Source organism: Trachypithecus francoisi, unplaced genomic scaffold, assembly GCF_009764315.1.
Source record: "Trachypithecus francoisi isolate TF-2019V2 unplaced genomic scaffold, Tfra_2.0 Lachesis_group5, whole genome shotgun sequence".
In the NCBI taxonomy this organism is placed as follows: domain Eukaryota; kingdom Metazoa; phylum Chordata; class Mammalia; order Primates; family Cercopithecidae; genus Trachypithecus; species Trachypithecus francoisi.
Window position 1 is genome coordinate 83296135 of NW_022681470.1, and position 14984 is coordinate 83311118.

General features: G+C 50.6%; 1 protein-coding gene across 1 annotated transcript in view; it reads left to right on the plus strand.

Annotated features, from left to right (window-relative positions):
* Nucleotides 1-614: 614 nt before the first annotated feature.
* EPHX1 (epoxide hydrolase 1) overlaps nucleotides 615-14984 on the plus strand; it is a 37745-nt gene continuing 23375 nt past the window's right edge. Inside the window, exon 1 of the mRNA XM_033196890.1 lies at nucleotides 615-732. The gene's annotated coding sequence lies outside the window, so the exon portion shown is untranslated. The remainder of the gene's footprint in view (nucleotides 733-14984) is intronic.

The following is a 14984-nucleotide window of genomic DNA, read 5'->3' on the forward strand; positions in this document are numbered from 1 at the left end:
GACCAATATGTTTGTTAAATATACTAAAAATGAATTGCTAGAAAGATGAAATTAAAAAGACATACACCGACAAGGTGCAGTGGCTCATGCCCATAATCTCAACACTTTGGGAGGTGGAGGCAGGTGCATCGCTTGAGCCCAAAAGTTCAAGATCAGCCTGGGCAACAAAGTGAGACCTCTGTATCTACAAAAATTTAAAAATTAGCCAGGTGTGGTGGTGCAGCCTGTAGTCCCAGTATTCTGGAGGCTGAAGTGGGAGGATCGCTTGAGGCTGCAGTGAGCCGAAATCGCACCACTGCACTCCAGCCTGGGTGATAGAGTGAGACCCTGTCTTCAAAAAAATTTTAAAAATAAAAAAATAAAAAGATGTACATCATGCAAGTTTGGATTTTTGTTTTTAGATTCAACTGACAAAAGTTATGGGATCAAACTGCTGTACAAGCTGCTAAACGCTTCTCTCCATTTCTGTCATCGGGGCCGCGGACCGCCCTTTGAGTAGCCTGTTTTATCCCCGGCAGAGGTGGAACCCTGTGGAGGTGTAGAGACTTTCCCGGATCGCTCAGGTAACGGGCGGGGAAGTGCGCAACCCGGGTCCTCCGGGCCGGGGAACGCCCCGCTCGGAGGCCGGGCTTGGGCGGAGACTGCGCCGGGGCGGCTGGAGACTAGCGGAGGGGAGCCGGGGAGTTGGAGAGACCGCGCGCCTGCCGCCGCCGGATCCTGCGAGCCGAGACCGTAAGCGCCTGGGGTCGGCCAGGCCCGCACTTCCCGAACGCAGACGCGGTTCGGGCTCTGCGCGGGCTGGGCGCCCGGGGTGGGCTGCGGGCCGGGGCGCCGAGGGGTCGGGGCTGCGGTCGGTCTGCAGGGATGCAGAGGGACTTGTAGGCGGTCCGCCCCCAGCTCCTGTCCCGGCCAAGAGACCGCGCGTGCCGCCTCCCGGGAGAAGGAGCCTGCAGGCGAACGCAGACCTCTCGCAGGGAATTCCACGTCCCAGAGGGCGGGCAGACGCCGCAGGGCTGGAGGCTCGCGACTCCGGGAGCGCACCGCGTCTCCTGGCCTGGGCGAGCTCTGCTTCCAAGGTCGTGGCTCGCTCCGCGGTGAAATGCACTTATTTGTCACCCAAGTCCGAACACTGATTACACCTTTTAGTTGAAACGCGCTTTCATCTCCGTCTGCCGCTGCAGCCGCCTCCCCGCACCCCCTCGCTCTGGTCTCGGGATCGAAGGCCAGCCCTCTCCGCTTGCAGAACAGGAAACTTGCCCGGGAGTTCACCCTGTAGTCGAAGCCAGGGAATGTGGTCAACCTGAGCAAAAGTGCCGCGGAGACCGAGTCGCTGCCTGCCTCCCTCCCTGGCAGGTGTCGTTTTTCTCTGAGCTTCTGGCTCCTTCCTTGCCTTGGCGGCTCCCGAGACCTTGGAGGAGGGGTGCCTAGCAATGTTGTAATCCTAATTTCGACCTTTTTCTCTTAAAGTTGAATGCCCCCTCCATTCCCCACCTCCTATTGTTTAAACTTCAAGTTCCACAAAGCCTGGATCCGCCCCCACAGGCAACACTGGCTGTCCTGGAAGCTCTGTGAGGGCTCAGCTTGTGGCTGGAGGTGGGAGGTGAGGGGGACCCATGCACTTAGCAGGCCAGCTTCCAGGACAGCCCTTTGCTGGGATTGATGAGCTGTTGGTGGAAAATTGTTGAGGACCTTGGGATTGGTGCCTGTTTCAGTACCATTGTGCAGCCTCCTCTGCATCCAGCATAATTTAAAATAAATATTTTCAGGAAGCCACAATTCTCCAGAAAGTAACATTGTTTTCTGGTGTAATGGCTGCCTCCTTCAGGGAGCTGGGTTTGGGGAATATTAGGGGGCCTTTCACTGGCCCCACTTGCTCTGACTTAGCAGCAAAAACTCTGGGAGTGTTCTGCAAGCAGTTTTTCTTTCCCAAATTTCCACACCTAGGAGGCCCCTGTATTCCCTGAGGAAGCGTGGGCTGTACTTAGGAACTGCTCACTGTGGAACTGGGCCACAGCGGGGAGCATACCCTCTTGGGATATGCAGTTCTAGGGGCAGAGGGATAATAAAATACATTTGTAAACTAACAAGTATGTTAGAAGATGAAGTGTGCTATGGAGAGAAATAAAACTTTAAAGAGGGGAGAGGAGTGCCAGGTGGAAAGGAAAGGCCTCACTGAAGGGTGGCATTGGCATAGACCTGAAGAGTTAGGGAGCAGCCAAGCTGCTTCCTGGGGTGCGGGTGCAAAGGCTGGGGGCAGGAGTGTGCCCAGCTTGGATGGCCTTATGTTTGTGTTTGCAGAGTGTGGATCAAGCTGGTGAGTGACCTACTGGATAAACTGAACTAGCTCAGTCTGTAGGCGAGGAGACTCTTGAGCTTTATGTGGCCTTCTTCCCAATTCCAGGAAAGGAAGAACCTTCCACAGAAAACAACTGCTCAGCAAGGCAGCCAGGGTGAACCTCAGCACCATCCGTGACAAGCCACAAGCTCTCTGCGTGATGCCTCCTGCCTCTCAGCTGTGCATGAAGCACACTAGCTGGCACGGACTTACGCAGCTGGAAACATCTTCAGGAAGCCTGAATGAGGGCTCTGTGGGCAGAGGGACCTTTGCAGAAAGGGCATCTTGACCACTGCAGGAGGTGGAGTGACTCTGTTCAGGTTCCTCCTGGGGTGCCCTGGTTCCTGCCTGATGTCTTAACTGGCATTTTCAGGGAGCCCAGGGTCACCAGTGCACAGTGCCCCTCCTGTCGACCTGAGAGCCAGCATACCCAGGCTTGGTGATTGCTCACCTGGCACCTTGATTCCCCTTGTGGTATCTTGGACCAGGCCCAGACATGTGAAGGCAGGGGCTACTGAGATCCATTTCTCAGTTCTTAGGCCAAGAGATTCAACCACATGGATCACAGCTGGGTATACCAAATAAGGGAGAGCCAAGCATGAGCTGGTCACCCTTGCTGAAGAAGTAGCTTGAAGCCCACCCACTCAGGGCCAGAGTGGGCACAGATGGAGTAGACAGATAGTGATTTGAGGGGCCTCTAGGATCTCATACTCAAATCACACCTCTGCTAGGGCCATAGATCCCATCAATAGCAATTCATTCCTTTGAGAGGCAATACAGTGATGTGGGAAAAGGATTGGGCTGGAAAAGAGACTTGGCTCATGTCCCAGCTCTGCCATTAATGTGTCCCCTCTCTGGACCTCATCTGTAAAATGAGGTTAGGCTCAGCGATCTACAAGGCTTCTTGCAGCTCTGCTATGTGATGATTCTGTGGCTAAGTCCAGAGGGATTTCAGGAAAGGAATGTGTAGGAGGGAAACAGTAAGTTTAGATGGGACTCAGTGGGCCCTGTAGCCTCTGCTGGGTCCAGTGAAGACACTTCAAGTAGAGTGAAGGCCCTGGCCACAGGGTAGGGGAGGCAACATTTTAAGAGTTCAAGGGCCCTGAGTCAAGGCAGGAGGGTCACTGCCCAGCCCGCCTGGCCCCCTGGGCTGCCTGTGACTGGTTCTTGACCCAGACCTAGTGGCTTAGGAGCAGAGTCTCCAAGGGGCTGTGGGATAAGATGGGGGTTGCAGGAGGGAGAAGGCACCTCAGCAGTTCCTCCCTTAGGGGACCAAAGCGTTGCCAAGGATCCAGCCACACCCCTTTCCTGAGGAGGGAGGAGCTGGTGGGGGTTCCAGGAAGAGCTTCCTCTCCTTTCCAAGGAGAAAACTGTGCAATCCAATCCTCTATTATATAACTGGGATTGTGCAAACCAAGCTCACACTGAGCAGCCTCCCCTACTGTCAAGGTTTATTTACTTTCCCAGGGGAAGTCATAGTTCATCCTTTCTCAGCAGAAAGCAGCCATTTGACTGTCACAGCCTGACCTACGGCATTCCAGGAGATGGGTTCAGAGACCTGGCATGGAGTCCTCATGCCCCCTGGCCATGCTGTGTCTCTGTCTGTTGCCTGGTGGGTGGGTGGGTGTGGTTTAGTGCATGGTCCAGCCCCCACACAGCCACACCCATTAGGCTCTCCAAGGCTTAACTGAGCAAGCTTGCGTAGGAGGGGTAAATGTTCTTTTCTCTGAGGAGTTGAAGAGACTTCTGGAAAATTCTCCAGCTACTCCACAAACTAGGATCACAGGTCTTGTTCCTAGGTCAGGAGCAGGAGTTTTTGCTTCCTTTAGCATTTGGGAAGTTTGATGAATAGACTGACTGAATTTGAATGTCTTGTTGGTACTTCAGAGCTGGATTAACTGCACATATCTGAGCTTCATTTTTAATTATCTTTAAAATAGAAAAACTGGCTGGGCAAGATGGCACACACCTGTAATCCCAGCATTTTGGGAAGCTGAGGGGGTGGGTCAATTGAGCCCAGGAGTTTTGAGACCAGCCTGGGCAACAAAGTAAGACCTCATCTCTATAAAGAATAAATTAGCTGGGAGTGGTGGAGCACACCTGTAATCCCAGCACTTTGGGAAGCTGAGGCAGGAGGATATCTTGAGCCCAGGAGTTCAACACCACCCTGGGCAACATGGTGAGACCCTGTCTCAAATAATTTTTAAAAAGAAAAATTATTTCTTCTTAGGATGGTTGTAGTATGGGAGATGGTGTGTTTAAAGAGTCTTTCCACCCCAGTGTCACAGCTCAGGGCTTCTCTAGCCTTCCTCAGAGCAGCTGTGGGTGCCCAGACACATCCTGAAGTCTAGGTCATGTTCTGAGCTTCTGAGCGTCTCTGCCATGGGCCTGCCTGGCTGGCTTTAGTCCAAGAGCAGCCTGGACTGTGACTCTTGAAGGCTGTGGGAGGCTGGTGACCGCAAGCAAGAGGTCCCAGTGCCTCCATGAAGGGTCAGAGAGCCGTGCTGTGAGAGGCCAGGAGCAGGCAGCCATTGGCCCTCCAGCCCTCATGAAAGGCCACCACCTCAGCTTGTCCTCTGGCAACTCAGCCTGGGAATTTACTTTCCCTGTGGAATGAGAGACACTGGCTGCATTGAGGGGTGACTTTCCGGTCCTACAAATTTGTATCCCTCTTTCTGCTAGAACTGGAGAGACTTGGCTAATTTTGGAGAGACTTTGGGAAAGTAAGAGAAATACGTTGGTCCCAGTGCCAAGCCCCAAGGCCATCTTTCCAGGTATGAGTGTATCCTGCAGTGATAAGATATGAGAAGCCTGACTCTCTTACCAGCTCTTTGGGGCAAATGAATATACTGTCTCACGTTCCAGTTTTTCTGGCTGTGGCAGGACCTTCTTGCTGCCAAGTTGTCCCTGTGGGGAAATAGCAGTGGGCCCAGCAAACATAGCCACCAGGTCGGCCGGGCGCGGTGGCTCAAGCCTGTAATCCCAGCACTTTGGGAGGCAGAGACGGGCGGATCACAAGGTCAGGAGATTGAGACCATCCTGGCTAACACGGTGAAACCCCGTCTCTACTAAAATACAAAAAAAACTAGCCAGGCGAGGTGGCAGGCGCCTGTAGTCCCAGCTACTCGGGAGGCTGAGGCAGGAGAATGGAGTGAACCTGGGAGGCGGAGCTTGCAGTGAGCTGAGATCGTGCCACTGCACTCCAGTCTGGGTGACAGAGCGAGACTCCGTCTCAACAAAAACAAAAACATAGCCACCAGGTGGAAGAAAGCAGCCCTGCCCTCTTCCGGTTCCATGTGTGCCTCACTGAGGCAGGACTTCCAGACCCTACCAGGAAGGCTGCTATCAGGGTCACAGTGATACCCTGTCAGGACTTTTTTTTTTTTTTTTTTTGAGGCAGTGTCTGGCTCTGTTGTCCAGGCTGGAGTGCAGTGGCACCATCTCAGCTGTCTGCAAACTCTGTCCCACCAGGCTCAAGCCATCCTCAGCCTCCCAAGTAGCTGGGATTACAGGGGTGCACCACCATGCCTGGCTAATTTTCATATATTTTTTTTTTTTGTAGAGACAGGGTTTCACTATGTTGCCAGGCTGGTCTTGAACTCCTGGACTCAAGCAATCCATCTGCCTTCGCCTCCCAAAGTATTGGGATTACAGGCGTGAGCCATGGCACCTGGTTAAGATGGAACATCTTAATTTCAGAGTTGCCTTCAGCACTTATGATTGAACACTATAAATATTTTTAGCCTTTTGGGACTTTTAAACTCCTTTTTGCAACCTAAGCATTGCCACAAGCAAACTAACCCCCACCATGACAAAACCCAGAACTCGGACCCTGGTCCTTGGGCTGCCCTACAGGAAGCACCCCTAGTCCTCTTGCTGCTCTGCTAGATGAGACAGCAGGCTCAGGTTCCTCCATGAGGCCCGGCTTTCAGTGCTCTCCTGTTACACACTGCAAGGAAGCTTCCAGATCGTGGAGCACATTGTTGAGGAAAAGCCACGATGGGGAGAAGGGGGAGGTGCAGAGTGTGGTTAATGGTGGGAGAGAAATCCGGTAAGTGTGTTATATGATCTACTCCTATTATCCCCTGGAATAGGAGCCTCTCTCCACTCAAATAGAGAATGCCAAGGACTGGCCTGGCACAGTGGCTCACGCCTGTAATCCGGGCACCTTGGGAGGCTAAGGCAGGCGGATCGCTTGAGAACAGGAGTTCAAGACCAGCCTGGCCAACATGGTGAAACCCCTTCTCTACTAAAAATACAAAAATCAGCCAGGCATGGTGGTGGCAGGTGCCTGTAATCCCAGCTACTCAGGAGGCTGAGGCATGAGAATTACTTGAACCTGGGAGGTGTAGGCTGCAGTGAGCTGAGATTGAGCCACTGCACTCCAGCCTGGGCAATAAAGCAAGGCTCTGTCTTTAAAATTAAAAAAAAAAAAGTTATTCCAATTTTTTTTTTTTTAATTTTAAAAGATAAAAAAAGAGAATGTCAAGGACTGAAATTCCATGGAGGGCAATGCTTTTTCCTTTTAGGTGGTGAACTGGATTCTGCTTGGACTTTTTCTCTGCTAATTTAGAACCAGTGGAAAAACTCAACAGCTCTAATTTTAATTGGCAGAATGTGAGATGGAATGGGACCTCAAATGAAACTCCAGGCCAAGAGCTCACGAGCCCTGCAGCATGTGCGGCGTCTCTTGGTCTTCTTGAGTTCTGTAACTTAAAGTTTGTGTGGCCTTTAAAGAGTGTGGAAGTAGCCATCCCCTCTCTGAAGGTGCACAGGATCTGGCCAGCCCACCTGCGTGGCCTTCCCCTTCCCCTCTCCAGACCCTCCACGTCAGATGGGGCCACAGAGGCCTGGAGAAGTGGAGCCACTGACCTGAGGCTACATGGCTGGCAGGCAGCAGGGCCAGGCAGCAAAGCAGGCAGTGAGGGCCTAACTGCCCGCGGGCTGGCTCGGGGCTCCCTCAATCACATTGGCATCCCAGTGCCAATCCCAAATTGTTTTCTTTCTATCTCTCCAGATGTGTAGATAGCATCGAGGTGGAGGGAATTCCCTTCCACACAGAGGGTGATGTGCCCGTCCCTCGAGCCCCAAAACGGCACTCCTGCCCCCAAGAAGGCTGTCTCCCAACAGTTTTTACTGCTCTTTTACGCTCCCCCCACTTTTTTTTCCCCCCTGTTTGTAAACTACATTTTTCCTTTCCCTTGGTTTCTGGCTGTAAGCTGTTTTCCCAGGGCTTGGCTCCACCTCTTGCAGAGATAAACACGGCCACTGGCCTGGTGCACAAGCCCAACTGGCCTGCATCTGGCCTCTTCCATCCTGAGTCTCTGAGGGTCCCTGGGGTTCAGGGACAATGGCTGAGGGTGGAGAAGCTGGGAGTTGCCCCCAGGGTTTGCCTCCATCACTCTTGGGCCAGCCAAGGGAGTGAGGCTGAGAGCTTCAGGATGGCTTTTGGGAAGCCCCTGGGAGCCCCGAGGCTTGGGCAGCTGCTGACAGGGAGTTCATAGCAGGAACGCTCCCAGGCTCCCATCCTGTGTTCGCTTGGCAGGCAGGCCAGAAATGGGAGGGAAGCCGTCTGTTTTTCCCTTTCCACTGGATGTTCCCTTTGTCTTGCCCCAGGGAGGAATGGTGAGGCTGGGGTGCTGGGGAGGGCAGGATGGGGGCTGGTTTGGGATCAGGCCTGCAGAAGCAGCAGACCCTCCAAGCCCGCCTACCTCTCTGGCCTTGCATCTGAGGGGCAGGTCATGCCATAGTTTTCCCTTTACCCTCTCTGCCCCCACATTTTCCTCCCCAAAGTGGCAGACTTCCCCCAGGAGAAGCACCGGGTTTTCACGCTGCTGCGAGTCTCAGTCACTATTAGGGAAACACGCAGTCAGAGCCAGGCTTGCCCAACTGTCTCAGGCCTGGGTCCACCTCATGGCCTTTGTTCTGGAAAAACACTTGGGCATTCTGACCTGCAGTGCACTTAGCCAAGGCCGGGAACATGGCGAGTGCTGAGTCATGGCCAGCTAGCACTTTACTGCGATTCAAGGAGCACTTTCTGACAGTGAGGTTCTGACTGCTTGCCTGGGTTGGGGGAGGGGAGCCTTTGGACAGGCAGTAGACCTGCCCCTTTACTTTGTGCGGCCAGATCTGAGTCTGACCCCATCTTTTTAGACCCAAAACCCTGATATTTGTAGTGCACCTAGGATACTGGTTCTCCAGTCTTCTTTGGGGTCAGGGGGCTTTCTCCATAGTGTCTCATGCCACCTATTCAGCCCTCTTCCTGCATTTTATGGTCTGTCTCTACCAACTAGGCTAAGCAGGTTATATTTATTATTCCTCAAGGGGAATCCAGCTCTTCCTGTTCAGAAGTTCTGATTAATTTTCTATGTTCTCATTCAAAGAATTTTTAAATTCATTCATTCATTCAACAAATAATTAAGCATCTACTAGAATGCCAGGCACTGGGAGTCCAGATGGGAGCCAAAGCAGACATGGTCCGTGGCCTACAGGAGCTTCTGTTCAGCTGTCAGTCACATAATCACCCTGACAACTGTGAGCATGACGAAGGCTAGGACTGAGAGATGTGCCTTGCTGGGATAGGTCAGGAGAGGCTACCCAGAAGAGGGACAGTCAGTCTGAAATCTGAAAGGTGGGTAGAAGTTAGGGAGGTGGGAAGGGGAGGGAATAGCTTTTAGACAGAGGGATTTGCCTTCATAAAGCCCCACAGTAGGACAGAGCATGGTGAGCGTAAAACTGAAAGATCAGGGGAGCAGTGTGAGAGCCCAGCCCTAAAACTCTCACTTAGCTTTCAAGTAAACTATTTCTCCATACTATTGAAACCAGTAGTACTCTGAGGGGCTACGGGAGAGGTCAGTGGTCAGATCACCCAGGCCTTGAAGGCCACATTAACCCAGGGACAAGGGGAAGCTCTTTAAGGGCTTGGCAGGGGGTGGGATGTACATGATCAGATATGCATTTCCAAAAGATCACTCTGGCCTGGCTCATGCCTGTAATCCAGCTATTTGGGAGGCTAAAGCAGGAGGAGTTCGAGACCAACCCGGGCAATATAGTGAGAACCTGTCTCCTTTAAAAAAAAAAAAAAAAAAAGGGTTTGTGCGGTGGCTCATGCCTATAATCCCAGCACTTTGGGAGGCAGAGACGGGCGGATCACAAGGTCAGGAGATTGAGACCATCCTGGCCAACATGGTGAAACCCCATCTCTACTAAAAATACAAAAATTATCTGGGCATGGTGGCACACGCCTGTAGTCCCAGCTACTCAGGAGGTTGAGGCAGGAGAATCGCTTGAACCAGGGCGGAGATTGCAGTGAGCTGAGATCGCACCACTGCACTCTAGCCTGGCCACAGGGAGAGACTCCGTCTCAAAAAAAAAAAAAAATTGTTTTAAAAAGATTGCTGTGGCTGCAGAGTGGCCATTGTGTTGGAAGGGGTAGAGCAGATGTGAGTGGACTGGGCAGGGGCAGCAGTCCAGGGGAGAGCCACAGGAACCTGGACTGGGTTGGAGATGGATTTAAGATGTACTTTGGAAGTTCAGCTGCCAGAACTTGCTGATATCTGTGGCAGAGTGAAGGAGAGGGGTTTCAAGGACATTGCCTAGGTTTTTGGCTTGGCAGTAGCAAGGGGAGTAGTGTCAGTTACTGCAGGAGGGAACGCCAAGAGAAGACAAAGTTTAGGGGAACAGGATCACAGTGCGATTTCAGATGCACTGGAGAAAATTTTGACACAAGGTACTATCTGGGCCACAGGTGGTTCTGCTCAAATACATTTATAGCTCTTTGTCTGTACTTAATCACTCTGTCATACTTAGCTGTGAGGGGGCCAAGAAATGTAAAGTGTTTGGCTGGTCTTCTCCAACTAAAATTAAAATTCCTTTGCTAAGGAAGAAGGAGAGAACATTGCTGGCAGTCTGCCACAATATCCCAATCTGATGGCATGTTTGCCACAGCCACCAGCTCATCAAGGACAGCTGCGGTGAACCGTTGAGTTCTGCATAATCTCCTGTCCGGGCCACCTTTCTTCACTCAACCACATAATCCTCACATTCCCAAGTATATTATTTCTTTTTTCGAGATGGAGTCTTGCTCTGTTCCTCAGGCTGGAGTGCAGTGGCATGATCTTGACTCACTGCAACCTCTGCCTCCCAAGTTCAAGCAATTCTCCCTGCCTCAGCCTCCTGAGTAGCTGGGATTACAGGCATATACCACCACGCCCAGCTAATTTTTGTATATTCAGTAAAGACGGAGTTTCACCATGTTGGCCAGGCTGGTCCTGAACTCCTGACCTCAGGTGATTTGCCCACCTTGGCCTCCAAAGTGCTGGAATTATAGGCGTGAGCCCCCGCGCCCATCCCCAAGTATGTTTTCTTAGCTCACTCTTTTCAGCATGTAATTTACAGAAGGGTAATCTGAATTGTAAACACAATTTCTAAGTTAAAACTCCTGGTCAGCTCATGATGAAATAGCAATTTCTAAAAGAGATAGTATAGTAATAAATGAGATAACTACACTCTGAAGTGTAGAATCATCAACTCTTACCAGAAAACACCCTATGAGACTCTTGTGTTATTTCATTCACGCCATGCGCTTCCTCACTTCCATCCCATTGCATCCCACATGCTCTTCTCTCTGCCTGGATTATCCCCATTCCACCATTATTTTTCACCTGGTAAACTCCTATTCATACTTAAAAACCCTGCTCAATGACCCCTTCGCTGTGAAACCTTTGTGGCAAAACTTAATCACTTCTGCTTGTGCACACTTCTCTTCCATCTGTGTGCATGTAGTATGTGTCTAACTGGAAGGGTGTTTATCTGTTATCCGTTTGTCTGCCCTGCTAAAGTGTGAGCTCCTACAGTTACAGGGTTGTGTGTTAGTCCCGGTGCCTACACAGTACGCAGCCCGTAGTTCTACTCAGTGTTGCTGAACCAACCTCTGGTCCAAAAGCATGTTTCTACTTGCTTTTCCAAGGCACCAATCCAAATCTCTTATTTACTTTAAAAAACAAATAACTTCTTGGCACTTTAAAAACCACATTCAAGTAACAGAAAAAGTTCATTTGAACTTTAAGTATCAATCTTAAAATGAATTGTATGTTTTAAAACTTGACTTAGTGATATCACTTAAGAAAATTTTTAAAAAGCAAACTTTTATTTTTACCCCAGTAAAACAGAAATATTAAGTTCCATTAAATTATTAAACTGATCTACCCTTTTTTTTTTTTTTTTTGAGACAGAGTCTTGCTCTGTTGCCCAGGCTGGACTACAGTGGGGCAATCTCAGCTCACTGCAACCTCCGCTACCCAGGTTCAAGCGATTCTCCTGCCTCAGCCTCCCGGGTAGCTGGGACTACAAGCGCATACCACCACACCCAGCTAATTTGTGTGTTTTTAGTAGAGACAGGGTTTCACCATGTTGGCCAGGCTGGTCACGAACTCCGGACCTCAAGTGATCCACCCGCCTTGGCCTCCCAAAATGCTGGGATGACAGGCGTGAGCCACCACCCCCAGCCTGTTTTTTGTTTTTTGGTTCTTTTTGTTGTTTGTTTGTTTTGAGACAGGTTCTTGCTCTGTCTCCCAGGCTGGAGTACAGTGATCATAGCTCACTGTACCTCAACCACCTGGGCTCAAGCAATCCTCCCACTTCAGCCTCCCGAGTAGCTGGTACCACAGGCATGCACCACCATGCCAGGCTAATTTTCTTTTATTATTTGTAGAGACAGGGTTTTGCCATGTTGTCCAGGCTGTTCTCAAACTCCTGGGCTCAAGTGATCTGCCTGCGTTGGCCTCCCAAAGTGCTGGGATTACAGGTGATTTACATTTTAACTCTGCCAAAAAACAAAGCACCTACTTTATTTGCTCTCCTGTATTTAAAATTGTCCTTTATATGTCAGACCCAGAAAGATAAACACAAGTAAACTAACAAGTTACTCTACTTGTATCATTTGTTGCTTTCTAACAGTTTCATTTAGTCCGTCTTTGAAGGGTAAAGACCATTGACTGCTCATCTAACTTCTTCACCTTGAACTTATTGGGATTTTCTTCCAAGTTTCCACAAATGTGCGCCCAACATTTGACTTCAGTGTAGAATTGGAATTAAAATATATGCAATCCCATTTCTTACAGTAGGAGCCAATTGTTCATCACGTTCCCCTCTGAGCTCAGTATCTTGTAGCTAAATGACCTCTATCTTCCAGTCTTACTTTTTTAAAAAAGATATCATGCTAGTTTGCAACAAAAATTGTATTTTCTTTACTAGGCAAGCGAACCATTTTGTTGGGAAGAGTACCTTGGCTTCAAGAAAAAAAAAATGATTTCATTCTGAAAGGCCTCCCCTCCAACCCTCTGCCGTGCAAACTCTCTCAGCCCAGTAACTTGTCAGTATTCTGGAAAAATGCATTACAAAACAAAAACTCTAATCAGATAAAATATATCTGTGGAACTTTTGAGACAGATCAATGAAGCTTTGATTTCAGGTGCTAGCAAAATAAAGCAGGTACTCTCATTTTGTATTATTTTACTTCTCAGTGTTTCATGGCGTCTCCTAAACTTTGATGTTTTGAAGAAGTTCTAATGTTTGCTACATCAGCAGGAGCTGACCACAGGGAAGAGATAAATATAGCTCTCCTTGGAAAGGTGAAGGTTTAGCCACGAGAATTCTGCCCCTTGATGCTGAGAATACACCTTCTCTGAACAGATGGAAAAGAGGGGTGGAGATTACCCCAGGAACATATCTTGCAAAACGCTGATACCCGAAGATGTACATAGCCTTGTGCTTTTGGTCATCCTCCCAAATCACGTCCAAGGCACACAGAGAGGAGAGCAGATGCTCCCAGACCACAGTGCCTGTCACCATGCACTCCCTCACATTCAGCCTGTTTATGTGCACACAGCTGCAGCGGGACCTTGGGGTGTGAGCTAAATAACAGGAACAGGGGCTCCTCTGGGGTCTGTTATAAGGCAGAGATTCTCCACAGTAATTAGGGATTTAGGGGAAGAGGAAGGAACACACACGTTGATAATAAGTAGTTCAACATTATTATCCCCATTTTACAGATGCAGCTACTGAGCTCAGAGAGGTTTCATGACTTGCCCAGAGCCCCTCAACTAGTACAAATAAATAGTGGAGCCGAGATTTGAACTACCCAAAGAGGAAAGCAAGCGAGAAACCCCTTTATTACTTTTTTTTTTTTTTTTAAGATGAAGGTCTTGTTATGTTGCCCAGGCTGATATTGAATTCCTGACCACATGTGATTCACCACCTTGGCTCCGCAAAGTGCTGGGATTACAGTCATGAGCTACCACATTGGGCCAAAGCCCTCTCATTGTAACCTCCAAGATATTTTCATTTCTAAAGTCAAAGGTCGTCAGAGTTGCTGTTTTTGGGGGGAGCCATGGGATGGGGAGTCTCCGGGAAACGCATGCTGGCTCCTTAAATGGCATCGCCCAAGTTGGCCACCAAGCCTCCCCAGACTCAGTCACTCCTCGGCCCCCTCTTTCCCTGGCTGTGGAGCAGGGGTTTGGACTGGAGGCTGCTGAGTTCCTCTCCAGCTTCCATGCCCAGTGGCAGTGACTTACCAACTGGCCTACCCGGTTGATGTAGGGGTGATGCAGCCCTGCTCGTCCTCTGAGTGCTCGTCCGCTGAGTGAGAGAGGGAGGCCATGAGAGGGAGGGGAGGGCTCTGTCATCTACCTAGTGTCACCCCCTCCCCAGCCCACCCCAGGTCCTCTGCCACCTCGGGTTCCCACGTGAACAGTCCTTGTCACTGTGGGGGATGTTCGCTTTCACCAGCCCAACCCCAAGAAGCCCACCCTGCGGAGGATGGAGGGAGTCTCCATGGCTCCACAGCCCTGTCTGCTTTATCGGAGATCTGGCCAGGCAGAGTGGTGCCCTCTTGACTGAGCCTCAAACCTTTGCTTTGCCCTTACTCCAAATAAAGCCGCAGCCCTGGCGAGGGAGCCCGGAGGCCTGAGGGCAGCCTGCTGGGTGCCTGGCACTCCCTAGACCCTTCCTGCCTGGGCGGTGGGCATCTGCACTTCTCCCTGCCTCGAGCTGCAAGGTGTGTGGGCAGGGTCAGGCAGATAGAGAGTGGGTGCCTGGACTCTGATTGGTCAGACTCTAAGACCCCCTGCAGCCCTTCCCAGGACTGGCTGACCCACCAGTACAGGGAGAGTGTTGTTTCTTATTGCATATTTTTGAGAAAAGCTATGCAGGCCTGGGAGACGTCCGTGGCTCCCGCGTAGTAGTGGCTGGTCTGTGCTCTAGGAGTCCCTTCTGGCCTGAAGACTCAAGGCTGCAAACAGGTGCTGAGAGGGAACAAGAAGGGGAGGTGGGGTGCGACACGCCCAGTGACAGACCGGGAGTGAGTTCTGTGGTCACAGATTCTAATCCTCACAACTGCAGTGTGATTTAGGGTAAGGCCCTTGCCTACTCTGATTCTTGCCTTAAATAAGTGAAAAGGAAAGTCAAGTTTGATGAACTGTGGCTCTTTAGTGGGTGGATTTGCATGTACCATGGATTACATGTACCAGGGTCTAGGAAGTGCCAAGCGCCCAGCAGGCTGCCATCAGGCCTCCGAGCTCCTTCGCCAGGGCTGCGGCTTTATTTGAAGAGGAAAGCAAAGGTTTGAGGCTCAGTCAAGAGGGCGCCACTC